The sequence below is a fragment of the Sus scrofa genome, chromosome 8 (assembly GCF_054392235.1).
Source record: "Sus scrofa isolate SSC_HxYL_T2T_F1_AM1 chromosome 8, Sscrofa_HxYL_maternal_Yorkshire_Landrace_v2.0, whole genome shotgun sequence".
Taxonomy (NCBI): domain Eukaryota; kingdom Metazoa; phylum Chordata; class Mammalia; order Artiodactyla; family Suidae; genus Sus; species Sus scrofa.
Window position 1 is genome coordinate 75,591,586 of NC_139390.1, and position 20,733 is coordinate 75,612,318.

Below are 20,733 nucleotides of genomic sequence, written 5' to 3' on the forward strand. Positions count from 1 at the left end.
AAATGACAAGAGTTAAAATGTAAAGGGACACAATAATAGTGAGGCCTAGAAAAGAAGTCTTTAAGCCCATTCTAGAAAGACATGGGGTAAACATTCCAGGTCTGGAAACCACCACCCCAATCTCCATTAAGGGCTTAATTCTGACACAGAAATCACTTTACTTTTGCATTATGATGTTTTCCTACAATCTGTCCAGGAGCTATAAATTCACAGCGTACATAAAATTAATTCTGGGACATTCAAGTAAACAAGAGTTATACCAACCTGCGTGTTGAGGTAGCTTCCTAATAGAAGGTAAAAACCAGTATACTAAGACCCAAAGATTCTAGTATGTTACATATGGCAAGCATTCCAGTAAAAAGTCACAGAAGTATAATAAAGCAAGAATTCTGTAAAAGTTTATTATTTTTAATACTTTCAATTAGTAGTCCGAGTTTTTGGGAAAATTGACCAGCTTTCTCAGAATATGCTTGTGGCATACGAGTGGTTTTTGTTTTTTTTATCCATTTTTAAATTTATATAGTAACATAAATGCTAGTGAATAGCAGATAAAATATGCAACATTTTTTAAATGAGTCTAAACTTTTAAAGTGGACTGATTGCCAATGCACAAAATAGGGAACATTGCCATGTTTTTTAGCACAGTTATCTCTGATCTATTTTTAGTTAAGGGATTTAAGAGACAAACAAATTATTAGATTTCTCATAGATTGTTGATATCTTATCAGCACCAGAACTACTGGAAGTATATTTTTGAGAGATAGTTCAGAGAAGATTGTTAAGTCTTATAAATTATCATCATCTAAACCAAAATCATTTTGAGTTCAAAATGCCTGCCTGTCCAGTGGAACATAGACTAAAATCATTAAAGCCGGAGGTGACTCTATAACTAGCCTGGCCCTGGACAAAAGTCTGATGTAAGACAAATTACATTTTCCCCAAGTTATCTTAGTTTCCCATCACACATTTACCGATTCAATTTTTTTGGCCTTGTCCATAGACTTTCATAGACAGCCATAGACTTTTATATTTTTTAATTGTATTATAAGCCACCCACCATGGTAAATTGCACTATAAACAAATCTATGCAACACCCTCCATCATTTCAGTTTAAATGGTTGGGAATTGATAGCTGGTATAAACAGAAGGCTCATTAATAAGTTCTTATTGGTTGAAGTCACTTATGGTCCAATTAAAACAAACAGCAATCCACAATACATAATACAGTCTCAAGAACGCAATAATTCCCAGCACTGAGGGGTTACTCTGTGTCAGACACTCTACATGCTTTTTATATATTACCTGATTTAATCCTTACAATAACTGTATGATATTGGTGCCACTATTAGCCTCACTTTATTTATTTTTTTTCTCATTTTTGGACACCCCACTGGAGTGTGGCATATGGAGTTCTCAGGCTAGGGATCAGATGTGAGTCGAGCCATAGTCAAAACCTAAGCTGCAGCTGCAGCAACACTGGATCCTTAACCCACTGTGCTGGGCCAGGGATGGAACCTGCATCCCAGCGCTCCCAGGATGCCAATGACCCCGTTGTGCCACAGCAGGAACTCCTAGCCTCATTTTATATATGAAAAAATTAAATTACAGAGCAGTTAAATGACTTTAATATCACATAGCTAATAATTGTGAGATGGTCTTTGAACCTAAGCATCCAATCACAGCATAGCATGTACTATTTACCGTTCCATATTCCATTTTTATGGGAGTTGAGATAGCTATCCTTATTGTGTTGTTTTGCATAATTTTTAATTTGCATAGAATATGAAAGTTTTCACTTGTTCTGAGTCCAATTTAAATAATCTGAAGATGAAATAATCCCCCAAAATACAATGTCCCTCTGAAAAGCTTCATGCATAGTTGCCTTGCACTTTAGGCAAAATTCACATTTGTGTGAATAAAACAGAAGTCTGCTAATATGCAAAGACTGAATGTTTTGAATCTCTGAGTTCAGCCATGCGGGTGTGCTTACTGTGGCCCAAAACCAGATGTGAGGTCCAGCCAAGTGTTAGTCATGTGAGTCTCAGTACAGCTGCTTAGTTTGCCAGAGTACAGCCACCTGATTTTATATCTTTGAAACTAAGTACAGTAACGATCAGCACACTTAAATCAGTCCTCTTTATAAAATGAGAATTAAAATAAAAATACATTTTATAAGGTAATTATCTTTTACCAATTAAAATCAATCAAGAAAAGTGTTTTTTTTTTTTTTCCTCACTAAAATTGAGTTATTTGTAGCTTAATAGTTGAGAGAGCCCTCAGTGCCTAAATTCAAGCTCCAGCAACTCTACTGCATCTTGGGCAAGTTCCCTAAAATCTCTGGGCTTCAGTTGCCTCATCTAAAAATGGAATTATAGGGGATTAGGGTTGTTATAGGAATTGAATTATAAATGTTCTTCCAGCAGTATGTCATCTGATCCTGCTTCCTAAGAAGTATATATTCACACTGCAGCTCTTGTAAAGTGCTTTAGTGCCTTGATTTCCATTTCTCATTCTTTTAGTTTTTCTTAGGGGGTAAAAATGATGGCTTAATTGAGAGAAGAGGAAAAATGGCCAGAATGTACCATTTACTAAATGAAAGGTACCATGGATTACTGAAAGCAATTTTTACCTGTGGCTTATGGAAACAAAGGGGAATACGGAATATCATTATAATCATGCAGGGTAAACAATAATGTGCTAGAGATACAGAGGATGGAAGGACTGGGAAATTCTTACATAGAAATGTTGTCTTTGATATTACCAATGCAATGCACCAGCACCACTTCCAGGGTAAAAACTACTTGTGAATATTCTGACATATTACGTTCCTATCTCAGCTAACACATTTTGACCAGAAAAGATGTTCACATGTGTGTTAGCTGATCTACTTTACTCACCACCCAAAACATTAACTGTAACATACTTTATGATAACCAGCATTAAAAACTAAGCTCTCCATTCTTTCTCCCTCACAGCATCCAAAGGCCTCCACACTTACAGAAATCTCAGAAATGGAAAAGATATTTAAAAACAAAGTTAAACAACAATAACAAATGCACTTTACAAAGAAAGCCAAAACAACACTAAGTTCTAGTATCGTCTGTTCTTGGGTTGCTCATTCTATCCAAGATAGGGTGGGAGCTACAGGCCACATAAACCTCCACTGTGGTCAGTTGAGTAAATGAAGACTCATTTACCCGAGTTCCCCCTATTCTAAAGAATTCAGCAATCACTCATGGCAATGAGGCCAACATGCTGCTGGCTGGACCACAGAGTCATCTAACATCTCTGGTTCCTTCACTCTTGGCTCACCCAGTCCTTGTTCTTGGCCACATCAGAGGTTTTGGTCTGGCTGCTCACAATCAGTGTATAATTCTGGAAGAAGGAGAAAAAAATCAAATAAAGATATGGTCAAACCAAGATTATGCTAGTCATGCTGTCCCAGTTCAATAATATATGCACAACCAGAGGAATATTTGTGTCTTGAAGTAATTTTAAATTAGAACTTCATAAACAAACTTAACACAGAAAACAAGAATCCAAATTCATGAATATGGAAACTGAATATGAAACTGTCTTTAGCCTACTTGATTTTGTGATGTTTCTCTAGATAAGAACAATTCTTTCTTTTGCTCCAGGAACCTCGTTCCACTGGGGAAAAAAAACCTGCCACTCAATGTTTATCAATTTCTACATTAAACATTTGTTGTTTACCTCCAAAGAAACAGGACTCTGAGAGGCTAAATAACTATGATTTCTGAGCACGTATTTTTCTCTCTAGGTTCCCCGTAAACTCCCCAGAGGTGATCTAAGACAAAACCAAAATGTCCCACTTTCCCCTTCTCATCCCAAGGCAGCTGACTCCTTCACCTTTGTACATACTTCTGTTAACTAGCACCATCAAATCATTCTGTCATTGCTGGTTTCCTTGTCTGTTTTCCTCACTAGATGTTTCATGTCTCAAAGTCAGGAACCCTGTATTACTTACTCATCTTTGTAATCCTAGAGCTCAGACAGAAGAGATACTCAATAAATACATTTGAATGAATGAAAGAAGAAACAAGCAAATGGCTCAGCATTTGTCAATGTTCTAATGGATTTCTTGGGGAAAGAATGGGAAAGAGGAGCTGTACAACCAGTACAGCATTTAGCAACCAAATGAAATGCAGATTTTGGATTTAGGTCAGGCACTGGAAAGTTAAATTCAGTCCTAATTATTGTAGATATTTCTCCAATCAAGAGACTAAAAGAACTGGGTCACCTTGCTGTACAGTAGAAAATTAAGAGAACATTGTAAACCAGCTACAATGGAAAAAAATAAAAATCATTAAAGAAAAATAAAGTTATCAAAATGTTAGAAGGAAAAAAAAGAGACTAAAAGAAGCACACACATGGGTTATCTGCTCTTATGGCTCATCTAGAAAGCACCCATAAATCTAGAAGGGGGATACTGTAAGTACTCAAGAAGTTGAGTGCTGTTGCAAATAATGAGTAGCTGACTTATATGTTTCAGGAATTAGAATATTAACTCACATCCAAGAATATTACCCAACAGACTTACAGAGTGACCCACAAGAATTTTCCCTTTTTATGCTAAATTTTCAATCAGAAAATAGGCATATGACAAGAAAACATGAACTAATAGCATATGCTTTATTCCCCTCAGTGCTTGAATCATTCTCTGTACACAGAAGGAGCTCATTAAATGTTGATTCATTCACTCAGTAATTTCCTGCCTTCCAGCCTGCAGTGCTTGTAGAGTGTTCAGCACCCCTCACTTTTTGCCCAAGTCGAAGCTGGTCTCTACCTTGGTGCAGGTCAAGAGAAGCATCTCACACTTGGAAGGGCATTTCCAACATTGAGGAAGTAGCTCAAGTCCAATGCATATGTGGATGCAATCAGGTGTAAGGTTTCTTTAAAAAAAATTAAAAAATAAATTAGCAAATAGGTTAAAACTTAATGCAATTTCTCAGTCTTAGAGGAAGGGGCCATTCAGAACGCTTTCCCCCACTCAGCTGAGACTCATGAGAATACTAAAAAAAAAATACCTTGGATGTTTTAGCAGATTCTCTACCCTGAATCACAAATACTTCCAGATTTCAGGATATTTCTCCTAAACTAAGCTTCAGACTTACATATACTAAAAGACCCTAACAATGCCAATATTATGAGGCCTGATGAGATTCTATTCCTACTAGAAATCCTAGCACAAAGGTCACTAGGAAAGCATGCATTATTTAACAAGAAAATATCATCATTATTACATCTGTAAGTACATGTGAAACTTTAGAGAATGCATGCTTCCTAAGTTTAAGAAATATTATTATAAGGTATCTGTTTTCAAAGCCTAAAAAAATCCTACACAATGAGAATTTGGGGTGTTTGGTTGGTTTTGGTTAAAATCTAGAATGAGAATTGCATAGGAATGAAAGAACCAAAGGAACAATCATCAAGCCTTAGGTTCAAACGTGAGGAGTTAGCATTGGGCAGTTACAATCATTAATAGCTTATAAAGAATTGATGACTTATTCTTTTTGGAACAAGGAGGGGAATTAATCAGATATCAGGAGGTTATCTTCATATCAGTCTGGACAGCATATAAAGTAAAAAATATACGTATTTCTTTCAGAGAGGTCTTCAAGGAAAGGAGTGATTTATTAGATCATTAGAACAGAAAAGTGTGTCTGCACAAGTGTGGCCCAGGGACCAATCTTCCTTCACCTTCAGACTCATTGGCCTACTGCATGGGTGCACATTCTTACTTCTACTGCAAGGAGCTACAGAGGCAGGCCCTACCCTGAGAGGGGATGCTTAAGGTCTTCCTGATTCACTGCCTACAACTGAGTCAAAAAGTCTATCCAATTCAGTCAAAAGAGACTAAGTCATCCAATTGTGGTCTCAGGATGCATTCTCCAATTCAGCCTTATTGTAATAAATCTGGTATGTTGATCTCCATCTGCATCCTGTGTCTACTTCTCCACTGGTTCAGAAGACACATTGGAAAAAAACATGATTATCACTCCTCAAACCCCAACATCCACCAATGTTTAAGGAAAGAAACATGAAAAAAAAAAAAAAAAAAAAAGTTCTACTGGTTAGTGGTGTACCAGGAGAGTGCAGTGTCATGGAAATCAGAAGAGTCAAGTTTCACGAAAGAGGGAGTGGTTAACCATCAAGTTAACTGAGACTCCCATTTCAGGCAGGATGAGTACATCCAAGAGAGGTGCAGGATGTCAGACCAAAGTTGGTCCTTACTAAAGCTGTTAGCTAATAAGCAGCCAGCCACTATATTCTGGGAGGGGGGGGGGAGCTGGCTGGCTGGGTGGATGGGTGGATAAAGAATGCAAAGTCAGGTTTGCTTTAAAAGGTTCTGGTCACCAATTCTAATGTGTGGAGGCAGAGACTGTCCCACTAGGCCAGCAAGAAAGCCATACTCTGACACCAGTTGGATGTCTGACCATTTAACTCAATTCTGACACTATCTGCCTAGAGATACCATCAGATCCCACAGGTTGAGGGTTTAGTCCTACAAGACTCTCCCCTCTTCAGACATCAAGCCCAAATCCAGATTATCACTTTATCTGGCTAACAAGCTCTAGATTGTAGGTTCCAATGACCTCTTCCTTGGACCTCGGACACCAGTCATATATGCAGGTTGTTACCTAAACTTCTGACAAACTGGCTATAAGTCAGAGGTTCCTGCAAGTTCAACTGATTTGTAGAGTGGCTGACAGAGCTCAAAGAAACATTTTGTTTACTAGCTAATCTGTTTATCATAGAAGGACATAACTAGGGAAGTCAGATTGAAGAGATGTATAGAGCACTCAGCTTCCAAACTCCCCTCCAATGCACCACTCTCCCCATATCCTCTGTGTGTTTACCATCTGGGAAGCTCACTGAAATTGTCCTTTTCGGTTTTTATGGAGGCCTCAATACACAGATATGACTTGATTAAATTATTGTCCACTGGTGATTGATTCAACCTCTAGCCCCTCTCCTCTCCCTCCCAGAGGTTATGAGGTGGGACTCAAATTCCCTCTAATTACCTGGTTTGCTCCACTATCAGCCAATCTCCATCCTTCAAAGTATTCCCAAAAGTCACCTCATTAACACAACAAAAGACATATATTGCTCTCATCTTTTAGAAAATTCAAAGGGTTTTAGGAGCTCTGTGTCATAAAGGACAAAAACCTAATACATATTTCTTATACAGTATCAAACACATGCTCTGAAGTAAGATGGCATAAAGAGTAAAATCAAATGAATGTATGTAACAAAACAAAAATAGACTGAAAGATATAGAGAATAAATTACTGTTTATCAGTAGGGAGAGGGAAGTAGAAGGGCCAAGATAGTGGTATGGGATTAAGAGGTACAAACTACTGTGCATAAAATAGATAAGCAACAAGGACATAGTATTCAGCATAGAGAAATACAGCCATCATTCTATAATAACTTTAATTGGGGTAGAATCTATTAAAACAAACAAACAAACAAAAACAATGAGCGTACAGAAAACAATCTACCATGGATTAAAAATTAGGTAAGTGTTCAGACCAAAAGATTCAGAAGATTACTTTTGAATTACTTGTTATAAAACCCAGAAAATAGTTTTTTTAGAAAATAACTGCTTGATATTTAGTTAAGGGAAAGGATAGAATGCCTTCCAAAATAATAGGAAGTACTTACATGGAAAATTAAGATAAGAAGAAGAGAGTACCGGCTCAGATAAAGAAATGGAAATAGAAATGAAAAAGTTGTTAGGTGGCATAAAAAATTTCTGCAAGGAAATAAAAATGCATTCCATAATTAAAATCTTCATGAGAGAGACCAAAGACTAGAAACTATATACATTAACAGTCAAACATAATGTGGATGTAAATCTTGGTTCTCCTAGGACAGAGAAGACAAAAGTGAAGGGAAAAAATTACCTGAGAGAGATGAGAGACATAAAAAGAGAGCAGGTACCAAACTGTGAAGTAATACTGAGTCCTAAAGAAGACCCGAGCAATTAATGAAGTAGAATGACTAAAGTTACTATAGGTAAACAACAATAGAACTTTCCTAAGAAGTAAAAGAGGCCAAGTTAGAAATGTTCTCCATTTACCATCCTAAACTGATGAGAGAAAGTGACTTACTACTAGGCAAATTCTCCCAAAATAATTTTTATAAAAGTTTACAAAAATTTAAAAAAAAATCTTTCTCTGTCTCTGTCTCTCTCACACACACACACACACACACACATACACACACACACACACACAAACACACACGAGACAGCCAGACAGAAAAGGCAACAAAATTAATCTCACCCTAGATTTGTCTCCTTTGATAACGCTTTAGAAGGCAATAAAGCTATTATCTTTAAAGCTGCAAAGATACACTCAGTGAGGTATCAATTGTGTGGAGTCAATAGAAAAAAATTCCTTTTACCTTTATAAAAAGACCAGATATATATTCTTCTTAAATGAATTACTCAAGATGTGGGAGTTGCTGTCATGACTCAGTGGTAACAAACCTGACTAGTATCATGAGGACACAGATTCGACCTCTGGTCTTGCTCCATGGGTTAAGGATCCAGAATAGTCATGAACCGTAGTGTAGGTCGCAGACGTGGCCTGGATCCTGTGTTGCTGTGGCTGTGGTGTAGGCTGGTAGCTATAGCTCCAATTCAACCCCTGGCCTAGGAAGTTTCATATGCCAGGGGTGTGGCCCTAAAGAAACAAAACAAAACAAAAAAATTACTCAAGATGTAATTCTAGTCATTAAGGGATAAGTTAAAATAAAAAATTAGAAAATAAAGAATTCATGTTACAAAGAGTTGGTGACTTAATCATGAAATTAATTTGAAAATTTTCAGTTACTATAGCTAAAATAGTAACATAATAAATGAAAATTTAACAATATATTTTAAGGTAATATGCATAAAATATTAGGTTATTAAAAATAATCTATATTTATATTTACAAACTTTTTAATGATGGCCATTCTGCCCAGTGTGAGGTGATACCTCAATGTAGTTTTGATCTGCATTTCTCTAATAATTAGCGAAGCTCAGCATCTTTTCATGCACCTGATGGCCATCTGTATGTCTTCTTTTAAGAAATGTCTATTTAGGTTTTCTGCCCTTTTTTTGATTATACAGTTTGGGGGTTTTTTTGTTGTTGAATTGTTTGCACATTTTGGAAATTAAGCTCTTGTTAGTCTCATCATTTACAAATATTTTCTCCCAGTCCATAGGTTGTTTTTTGCCTTGTTTATGGCTTCATTGGTTGTGCAGAGCCTTATAAGTTTCATTAGGTCCAATTTGTTTTTGCTTTTTACTTCTATTGCTTTGGGAGACTGGCCTGAGAAAATGATTTATGTCAAAGAATGTTTTGCCAACGTTCTCTTCTAGGAGTTTTGTACTGTCAGGTCTTACATTTAAGTCTTCAAGCCATTTTGAGTCTATGTTTTTGTATGTGTGAAGGAGTGTTCTAACTACATTGATTTACATCTGGCTGTCCAGCTTCCCCAAAACCACTTGCTGAAGAGACTGTCTTTTATCCACTGTATATTCTTGCCTCCTTCATTGAAGATTAATTGACCACAGGTGTATGGGTTTATTTCTGGGCTCTCTATTCTGTTCCATTGATCCATAGGTCTGTTTTTAGGCCAATATTATGCTGTTTTGGTTACTGGAGCTTTGTAGTATTGTCTGAAGTCTGGAGGGTTAGGCCTCCACCTTTGTACTTTTTCCTTAGGATTGTTTTGGCAATTTGGGGTCTTTTGTGATTCCATATAAATTTTAGGATTATCTGCTCTAGTTCTGTTAAAAAAATGTTATGAGTAATTTGATAGGGATCACATTAAATCTGAAGATTGCTTTGAGTTGTATGGTCATTTTAACAATATTAAATCTTCCAGCCCAAGAACACAGGATATCTTTCCATTATTCCGAATCATCTTCAATTTCCTTTTCAATGTTTTACGGTTGTCAGCATACGTCTTTCACTTCATTGGTCAGGTTTATTCCTAAGTATTTCTGTTGATGTGGTTTTAAAAAGGATTTTTTTTCCTTAATCTCCCTTTCTGATATTTTATTGTTACTGTAAAGAAATGCAACAGAATTCGCTATGTGAATTCTGTATCTTGTTACTTTACTAAATTTGTTTATCAATTCTAATAGGTTTTGTGTAGAGTCTCTAGGGTTTTCTATATATAGTATCATGTCATCTGCATTTAATGACAATTTTACCTCTTCCTTTCCAACCTGGATACCTTTTATTTTTCTTTTTTGATTGCTGTGGCTAGCAATTCTAGCACTATGTCGAATTAGAAGCAGTGAGGGTGGGCATCCTTGTCTTGTTCCAGATTGTACCAAAAAGGCTTTTAGCTTTTCACTGTTGAGTATTATATTGGCTGTTGGTTTATTATAAATAGCATTTGTTATGTTCCCTCTATCTCCACTTTGGTAAGAGTGGTAAGAATGAACAGATTTTGAATTTTATCACATGCTTTTTCTGCATCTATTGAAATGATCATATGGGTTTTGTCCTTTTTCTGATATTTTAATGCATACTGAACCATCCTTGTGACTCTGGGATGAATCCAAGTTGATTACGGTATACAATCCTTTTTATGTGTTGTTGGATTTGGTTTGCTAATATTTCGTTGAGAATTTTTCCATCTATATTCATCAAAGATATTCCCCTGTAATTTTCTTTTTCAGTGGTGTCTTTGTCTGGTTTTGGTATCAGGGTGATTCAAGAATGTTGGATTTTATACTAAATTGTATCTGAAACCATTGTAGGGTTTTGAGCAAAGAAATGATGTGATACTGTTTATCTTATAAAAGTATAATTACATTGCTGGGTGGAGAACAGACTCAGGTGGTAAAGGTAGAAGGAAGACCATTTAAAAGTTAATAACTTAAATCAAACAAGATATGTTGATGACTTAGTTTAAGGTGGTAGTAGGGAAGACCATCAGAAATGGTCAAATTCTGGATATAGTTTGAAAACGAGGAGGCAGCAGGATTTGCTAATGAGTTAGATGTAGATTATGAAAGAAAAGAATCAGTTGCCATCAACTGAAATGGGCTAAACCACAGGAGGAGCATGAGTGTGGCAAAATCAACACTTGAGTATTATACATTTTATTTCTTCCAGCTTAATGGCAAAAACTATAAAATGTAATTGCTAAATGAAAGAACCCCAATAGATAAAATGTCAAAATATTGTTTTAAAAAATAGAGTTCCACCAAGCCGAATGAAACTCAAGAAGGATCATTATCAACTTTGGTATTGCCTAACTTAAGAAATTTAGACAGAAGAGGCTTAAGTCTCTCTAAATGTAGAAGTAATTTATTTATGAGGACTTATTTAATTTAGTAAAATGACCCTAGAAAGAATGCATGTTGTCAGCACTATAAAAATAAAAACATTTCCAGGGAACATCAATCATTTATAGAGTTTTATTCCAGATTGTGTCAAATCAACTGTGGGAGTTATGATAAAAATTCAAAAGGTTTATAAAGATAGATTAGTGTTTCTTAGTAGACAGAGGCAGAGACAGCTGTATGCATCCATAATTATCAAACAGGCTCATACACTATCATATTCTAGAAAAGAGAGTTGTCTGGTTCGTCCTAAGAATTTGAGGACTGTCTTTTTCTAAATAAATGAAAACATTTGGACGAGAATCACAGACTGTCAAAAAGGCAATGGTGTGACCAATATTACAAAACATCTATTGCAAAGGGTGGAAATAAACTGGTAATTAACCATGCTATTTGGAAGTCCACAGTTATATCTCAAAACAGTACATAGTTCCAGTGCCTCAGCATTAGCCAATTAACAATAAAGACTATTCTGAAAGAAAAATTCTATGGCATTAAATTTTTAATCTGTGGTCCATGGAGATACCCACAAAAAAAAAATTAAGGAAATATATTCTCCCCAGATATTAAAATTATTGTTAGAAAAAATCTTTTAAAGTGAAACTATACTACTAATAATGTTTATTCCAAACACAGTAGCTGAAGATTCTACTACACACTACAAGATGATAATGATCTTGCAGAAAGGTTAGCAGCTCAGTTTAGGAGCCAGAGTACCTGGATGGACTACTGGAGTGATCATTTACTAACTGTGATTTCAACAAGTTGCTTCATCTCTGTACTTTATTTTCCTCATCTGTAAATGGTAATGATAATAGTACCTAATCAAAAGGGTTAACCCTAACACAGAGTAAGAACTCATAAAATATTAGTTACCACTATTACAATTATAATGGTAATGACTGTGCCTAATTCCTTCCTAGGAAGAAAGGAAAGAAGGAAGAGAGGAAAAAGATGGGAAAGATGGAGGGATGGGAGAAGGAAGGAAGAAAGGTGAAGTTTTTACATTCTTTGATTTATTTTCAGCACATAACTTGATGAAATATAAAACTTCAGTAGCCGCATGTGCCAAGGTTCTTGCTAAAGAAGCTGAAATGATCTTCCATGACCTCAATCCTGAAAATACATAGGAGAGAGTACATTTCCATCATGAAAAGAGGGCTCAATTTGAAAAGGATATCATTTTCCCCAAATATCCATTTTCCCCCATCACCCAAAGCCTGTCTTGGAGCAGCCTAAAAGTTACTGATCACATTAACAGGAAATAACAGCACAATGTAATTAGAGACTGTGTTGACATATGTGCCACACAAATTGCTGAGCTGATCCGTGGACAAAAGAATTAAAAGTGTACCACTGTAAAATCTTATTATCCAATACAAAATCACTGACATTTCTTCTAATGATTTGAACCCAATCATGGTGGGGAAAAAATCATTTTCCTTCGGCACTTAACCAATAAAAATATTTATATCTGTAAGGGCAAATAAGCTCTTGTAAGAATTCCTACCTTGTGAGCCCCTTTTAGAAACAATAAGGGCTGTTAACATCATTTATTGGCCAAGAAACACATCAACTGAAAGAAACTTCTGGTATTTTATGCAAAATGGAGCACCTGTGATGCTTGAAGATACATTTAGTTTTGTTGCTTTGGTGAAGCGAAAAGTAACCCATGACATTGGAATGCACTGCTGTACAGATTGGCTTGTGTTGGTATCACCGATTCAGCCAATAACAATGAAAGAAGTCTTTTCTGCTGCTGTGAATGTTGTCAGCTTCATCAGAGACAGATCTTTGAATCACTTTTTTAAGAAATTTGGTCAAAGAGTGGAATAAGATTATAATTTTTTTCTGCTATATGGACATGCATAGGAGTTCCAGAGGACAAGTCAATACATGTGATTAAACTTCAGAGAAAAAGAGAAAAAAGCACACTCAGAGCAATTTGAAAGAGAGAGACTCATTCATTGCTTGGCTTACTTGGCAAGTAAGTTTCGCCATGTGAATAAGGTACATTTTTCAGGCCCTGCTCCTAAAAAATCATAAGCAATTTTTGACCAAGATGACAAAGGAAGTACTTCCCAGGGTGAAGTTGAGACTGACAAATCATTGTCGATTTCTCAGCTGGCAGAGTCGGAAATCCTGCAGACCTTTTCTGAGGGTTTCTTCAGCTTCTTGGGACTTTACTAATAAAATAGGCATTTGTAATCCATTCCTTGCTGACATGGCATTAGTAGTGCAAATTTTATCAAAGACAGGCTCATTGCCTTGAGAACTAAGGAAATGAAGTAACCCAAACTCAACATGAGGTGCCTTATTCAGTTTTCATGCTCCAATAGCAGCTCACTCTAATCAAGCAAAGCAAATTTTAGGAGCTTTGATTCTGTGTGCTTTTGTATACATCTGTGAATCCGGATTTTCAGAAATGTTGACTTTAAAAAACACAAATATTCATAATCAATTCAAGGCCAAAGCTGACTTATATACTGATATGTCAAACATCACTCCACTAAACTAAACGGCATCAGCCTTATTTTGGAAATTTATTACTAAAAATGAAATTTTATTATTTGGTTTTATTTGCAAAATCTGAATTTACTTCTATGTTTTTTCACTGAGAAGTCATCAATTTTTGCATGATGTTCCCCAACCCTCAGAGGAATTCATATGAACATATACTCCCATAAAACTTTGAATTGCTTTGTAACTTGACTTTATAAACATAACAATGTAATCTTTAGGGGGAAAAGTTATGTCTTTTTAGATTCTGTGTTTCTGGAATGCAAAAGAAAGTTGAAAACCAAAGCAATGCAGGCTTAATGAAGATTATATTGATGACTTGCTCTAATCCACTATTTGTGATACATATATAAAAATTACCACTATATAAACTGATAATTTGAGAATAGTCAACTTGCATCAAAGTTGATGAATTACTGGATTTCCCTAGAATACTATGTTTGCAAAAATACAGATACAGTGAAAAAGTCCTGAATGTTTAGGATATTTTGCAGTGTCAGAATTTATTACCACATGTACAAGAGCTTAAAAATCCTCAGCATTAGTCTGAACATGGAAAATGTCATATGAAGAAAAAAATTTTTTTTTTCTTTTTTGACTGCTCCATGGCATATGGAGTTCCCTGGCCAGGGATCCGATATGAGCCACAGTTGCAACCTAAGCTACAGCTGTGGAAATGCCAAATCCTTAACCCACTGTGCTGAGTTAGGGAATTAACTTGCATCCCAGGGCTCCCAAGATGCTGCCTATCCCATTGCACCATAGTGGGAACTCCAAGAACATATTATATATTACTATCTTTAACTTATCTAACCTAACTGTGATGATTAAATTTATGTGTCAACCTGACTGGGTCATGGAGTACCCAAACATTTAGTTAAACATTATTTGGGGTGTGAAGGTGTCTCTAAATAAATCAGCATTTGAAATGGTAGACTAAGTAAAGCAGATTGCTATCCCCAATACTGGGTGGGGAGACAGGATTGAGATGGTGGAGAAGAAGGATTGGAGCTCACCTTCTCTCATAAAAGCAACAAAATTACAACCAACTGCTGAACAACCTTCAACAAAAGACTGGAACCTATCAAAAAAAAGATATCCTACTTCAGAAGACAAAGAGGAGGCCACATCGAGACAGTAGGAGGGGCAATTACACAATATAAGCAATCCCATACCCGCCAGGTGGGCAGCCCACAGACTGGAAAGTAATTATATCACAGAGGCTCACCAACAGGAGTGAGAGTTCTGAGCACCACGTCAGGTTCCCACACCTGGGTATCTGGCATTGGAAGAAGGAGCCCCAGGAGCATTTGGCATTTAAGGCCAGCAGGCCTTGTGCACAGGACCTCCACAGGACTGGGGGGAAAAGAGACTCCACTCTTGAAAGACACCCACAGGCTTTCATGTGCGTTGAATCCCAGTGCAAAGAAGAGATTCCATAGGCATCTTCATCAGACCTGCCTATGGTTCTTAGAGGATCTCCTGGGAAAACAGGGGGTGACTGGTTTGTTGTGGGGGAAGGACAATGGAGGCAAAGGACATTGGAGGCAAAGGTCTTGGGAATAATCATCAGCATGAACTTCTCTAGAGGTGACCATTTTGGAAAAGTTTGACTGCACCCATCAGGGCTGAGAAGCCCCAGGCCAAACAACAAACCTGGTGGGAACACAGCCCCACCCATCAGCCAAAAAAAACGTTGCCTAAAGACCTCCCAGGCACACAGCCCCCTCTAACAACACCCATAGACAAAGCCCCACCCACAAGAGGGATAAGAATCAGCTCCACCCACCAGAGGACAGGCACCAGTTCTTCCCATTAGAAAGCCAGCAGCAAGCCCCCTGTACCAACTTCAGCCACAAGGGAGGTAGACATCAGAAGCAAGAGAGGCTACAACCTATTGTCTGCAAAAAGGAGACCACACCAAAAATACAAACAAAATGAAAAGGCAGAGAATTATGATTCAGATTATGGAACAAGAGAAGACCCCAGAAAAATGTTAAGTGATCTGGAGATCACTAACATCCATCAAAAAGATTGTAGACTAATGAGAGTAAAGATGATTCAAGACCTTGGAAGTAAGCTGGAGGCAAAATTGATAAATTACAAGAAACATTAATCCAAGAAATAGATTTAAAGATTAAGCAAGCAGAAATGAAAAATATAATAACTGAAATAAAAATTCACTAGAAAGAACCAACAGCAGAATACAGGATGCAGAAGAACAAATAAGCAAGGTGGAAGACAGACTCTTGGAAATCACTGATGTGGAAAAGAAAAGAGAAACAAGATTGAAAAGAAATGAAGACAGCCTAAAAGAACTCTGCACCAACATCCATATTAAAGAGGCCCAATGTTGGATGGGCATCATTCAATCCATCGAGGGCCTGAATAAGACAAAAAAGCAGAGAAAGGGAGAATTTGCTTTCTGGAATAAAAACTGTGACATCTATCTCTCCCTGCCCTTGAACTTTAACTTTCAATATCAGCACCTCCTGGTTCTTTTCTCAAGCTTTCAGATTTGGGCTGCAACTACACCACTGACTTCCCTGGATTTCTAGCTTAACGATGGGAAATTATGGAACTTCATAGCTTCCATAATCTGTGAGCCAGTTGCCCATAATAAATCTTTGTATGAAGGCACCCCATTGGTCTGTTTCTCTGGAGAATCCTTACTAACAAGACTACCTATGTTAAATTAATGAGTAAATATTCACTAAGGTATCAGAAATAGTTTAAAGCTGAGTCTTATCAGTGCCCTGATTGTGTAATATTTTTTTAAACTTCTTTATTATAAGTTTAAAGAAATTGTTTTAAATACTGTTTTGCGGAATACTGACTTTTGAACTCGCTGGATACAGAGCTAATTCGTATGCTCCTAGGGTATATATGACTGTCCCCAACATCGTGTACATGTGGATACTATGAAGAAAATTCTATCTTCCAACACACAGACACAGAAAAATTCTATCTTTCTTTCAACAACAACAAAAATTGCAAATCTACCTGCATAAGAAAAACTGCTATTATGGTTGGAAGGCCATACATAGTAGACAGGTCTGGGATAGTTATTTAAGACTATTAACCCACTAATTCCAAAATAACAGTTGTAATAATGTTACCACTAGAAGTGTAGCAGAGCAATGCAAAACATCACAGCAAAGAAAGAAATTCACATCCTTTAACAGAGGTTTGTATTATGTTTTCATCAAAAAATAGCAAGCCACAAACAAACCAACTCTCCAGAATTAGATTTTGGTTTATTCCCCTATATTAAGGTTTGTTATTTACTATTCCTACAATCCATCTCTCAAAAGTAATGACATACTACTATAAAACTAGGTTCAAATTTATTGGTATGGATTTTTCAAATGAATACAATAAGAGTACTTATAAAACAGCAGTTTAAAGTAGTAATAACTTAGTGTACAATGAAATAAATGCAGATTATTAAGCTTTGTAACTGATATTATGTATAGTTTTTAAGATTATTGTGTTCTAGGCTTTGAAGATAATTAAAATCTTTATCCTCTCTCTTTGGTATCTAGTATCGTCTTCATTGAACACAGATTTTCATTAGGATATTTTTTTTCATGGAGTTCCCGTTGTGGCGCAGTGGTTAACGAATCCGACTAGGAACCATGAGGTTGAGGGTTCGGTCCCTGCCCTTGCTCAGTGGGTTAACGATCCGGCGTTGCCGTGAGCTGTGGTGTAGGTTGCAGACGCGGCTCGGATCCCGCGTTGCTGTGGCTCTGGCGTAGGCCGGTGGCTACAGCTCCGATTCAACCCCTAGCCTGGGAACCTCCATATGCCGCGGGAGCGGCCCAAGAAATAGCAACAACAACAACAACAACAAAAAAAAAAAAAGACAAAAAAAAAAAAAAAAAGAATATTTTTTTTCTCTTTGGCTGCATACTAATACTCAATGAAATTGAGTATCTTGGAAATTTTGCCTTTAGTTTATGCATGAGAATTGCATTGCAATTCCTTCAATTTTTTTTGCTTTATATTTTGTACCAGTTATTTCATCCAATGATTTGTTTTCACAAATTTTGTTACCTGTGTTGCAATTCATGTAAATGTATTTAATTTTATTATTTTAATTTGTACCAAAGTTTACTAAGATATTTTCTCCCCTGCATGTTCTACGTAGATTTTTTCCACATTTATTTTACCTTGTGGATTGCTTTTTAGTCACCAATATTCACTGAGATACAGTGCCAGTATGTGTTCTGTGTGTGGTATGGAACTCAATTTACCCTAAATATATAACATTTTATTAGCTATTGTCTTTCACTATGAATATATTTATTTTTAGCTACATAATGTTTATTCTTTTGTATAATTTATTTAAAATTACTCTATATTCAGAAATTACAACTTCCTACTGGATTTTGGTATAGTTAATGCATAATGTAGTTTATGACCAACAGGATGTCAAAAGAACACAGGAACCAATCTGAAGAGCCTCCTATTAACCAGACAGAACAGTTAGAGCATAAAAAAAAAAGTTTAAATGCTAATGACTAAACATATTGACAATATAAAAATTCATAGGAAAGAGAGAAAGCTACTCCCTCCCCACTACCCCAAAAAATAGAACACACAACCCCAAAATTTATATGGAACCACAAAAGACCCTGATTAGCCAAATCAGTTCTTGAGAAAGAAGGACACAGCTGGAGGCACCTTATTTCCTAATTTCAAACTATATTTCAAGCTACAGTGATCAAAACAGTATGGTATTGGCATAAAAACAGACATAAGGATCAATGAAACAGAATAGAGAGTTCAGAAATAAGCTCACACACATGTGGCCCACATATATATGGTTAACTAATTTACAACAAAAGAGTCAAAAGTATACAATGGGGAAAGGAAAATTTTTCAATAAATGATGTTGGGAAAACTGGATAGGCAGATGCAAAAGAATGAAACTGGTCCACATATACAAACATCAACTCAAAACGGATTAAAGACTTAAATATGAGAGACCTAAAACCATATAATTACTACCTAGTATAAGGCAACAAAAACAAAAATAAACAAGTAAGACTGCATCAAACAAAAGCTTCTGTAATTGAATCACTTTTTTTTGCACAGAAAAAGTTATCACAACATTGTAAATCAACTATACTTCAATAAAACTTTTTTTAAAAAGAAAAAAGCTTCTGCATAGCAAAGAAAACTACCAACAAAATAAAAAGGCAATCTATAAAATGGGAGAAAATATTTCAAAATCATATATCTGATAAGGGGTTAATATCCAAAACATAAGATGAACTTATATAACTCAATAGGAAAAAAGTCTGATTCTAAAATATTCAGAGGATCAAGTCATTTTTCCAAAGAGTACATACAAATGGCCAATAGGTACATGAAAAGATGCTCATCATCACTAAACATTAAGGAAAGCAAATCAAATCTACAATGAGAGATAACCTCGCAACTGTCAGAATGGCTATTACCAAAAAAACAACAAATAACAAGTGTTGGCAAAGATATGGAGAAAAAGGAACCCTCATGCAACTGCTGGTAGGAACATAAGTTGATGCAGCCACCATGAAACCAAGGAAAACAATATAGAGATTCCTCAAAAAATTAAAAATAGAACTAGTATGTGAGCCAACCATTTTACTTCCAGGTATTTATCCAAAGGAAATGAAAACACTAATTTGAAAAAACGTCTGCTCCCCCATGTTCACTGAATCATTATTATATTAGCCAAGACACAGAAACAACCTAAGTGACCTCAGATGAATGAATGGATAAAGAAAATGTGGTATATTTATGCAATGGAATATTATTCAGCCATTAAAAAGAAGAAAATCCTGCCAGTTTCAACAACATGAATGGACTTTGAGAATATTTTGCTAAGTGAAATAAGTCAGACAGGGAGAAAAAAATACCATATGATCTCACTTATATGTGGGATAAAAAAACACTCATAGATACAGAGAACAGATTGGTGGTTGCCATAGGTAGGGGAAGGGGAGAGTCTATGTGCAGAGGGTGGGGAAAATGCACAAACTATGAGTTATAAAATAAATTAAGTCCTGGGAATGTAATGTGTGCCATGGTGACTATAGTTAATAATGCTGTATTTTATGTTTGAAAGTTGCCAAAAGAGTAAATCTTAAAAGTTCTTATCAGGAGTTCCCGTCATGGCTCAGTGATTAACAAATCCGACTAGGAACCATGAGGTTGCAGGTTTGATCCCTGGCCTTGCTCAGTGGGTTAAGGATCTGTCATTGCCGTGAGCTGTGGTGTAGGTCGCAGACATGGCTTGGATCTGGCATTGCTGTAGCTCTGGAGTAGGCCGGAGGCTATGGCTCCGATTCAACCCCTAGCCTGGGACCCTCCATATGCCATGGGAGCAGCCCTAGAAAAGGCAAAAAGACAAAAAAAAAAAAAAAAGTTCTTATCACAAGGAAAAAATTGCAACTATGTATGATAATGGATTTTAACTAGATTTATTGTGGTGATCACTATACTATATATATATAATCATTATATTGTACAACCAAAACCAATAAATTGCTAATTACACCTCAGTTAAAAAATAATCATAGTATATATATATATATATATATGAATATGAATATATAAATGTATATGAATAAACAAAGGACTGGGAAGTAAAACAAAAACCATGAAAAAAGTATAAGAATTTGTTCAGTGTTTTTATGTGGCTTACAAATTTTCAAACTGCAGAAAGATTCTTCTTTGTAGCCTGCTAAAATTAAAAAAAAAAAAACAAAAGCCCTCACTGGATATCACTGAAAGTAACCAGGATAACAACTCCTAATGTCAACTATTAAATAAAATATTGAGCA

At 36.1% G+C, this 20,733-nt stretch overlaps 1 long non-coding RNA gene across 2 annotated transcripts in view; it reads right to left on the bottom strand.

Annotated features, from left to right (window-relative positions):
* The window catches only part of LOC146400864 (uncharacterized), a 214,537-nt gene that overhangs the window by 127,978 nt on the left and 65,826 nt on the right, over positions 1-20,733 (bottom strand). Inside the window, exons 2-3 of one of the 2 annotated variants that reach the window (XR_014812664.1) lie at positions 4,808-4,913; positions 3,313-3,375 (exon numbers count right to left, since the gene is read on the bottom strand). This is a non-coding gene — a long non-coding RNA (uncharacterized LOC146400864). The remainder of the gene's footprint in view (positions 1-3,312; positions 3,376-4,807; positions 4,914-20,733) is intronic. The other variant, XR_014812663.1, reaches the window with a different exon arrangement.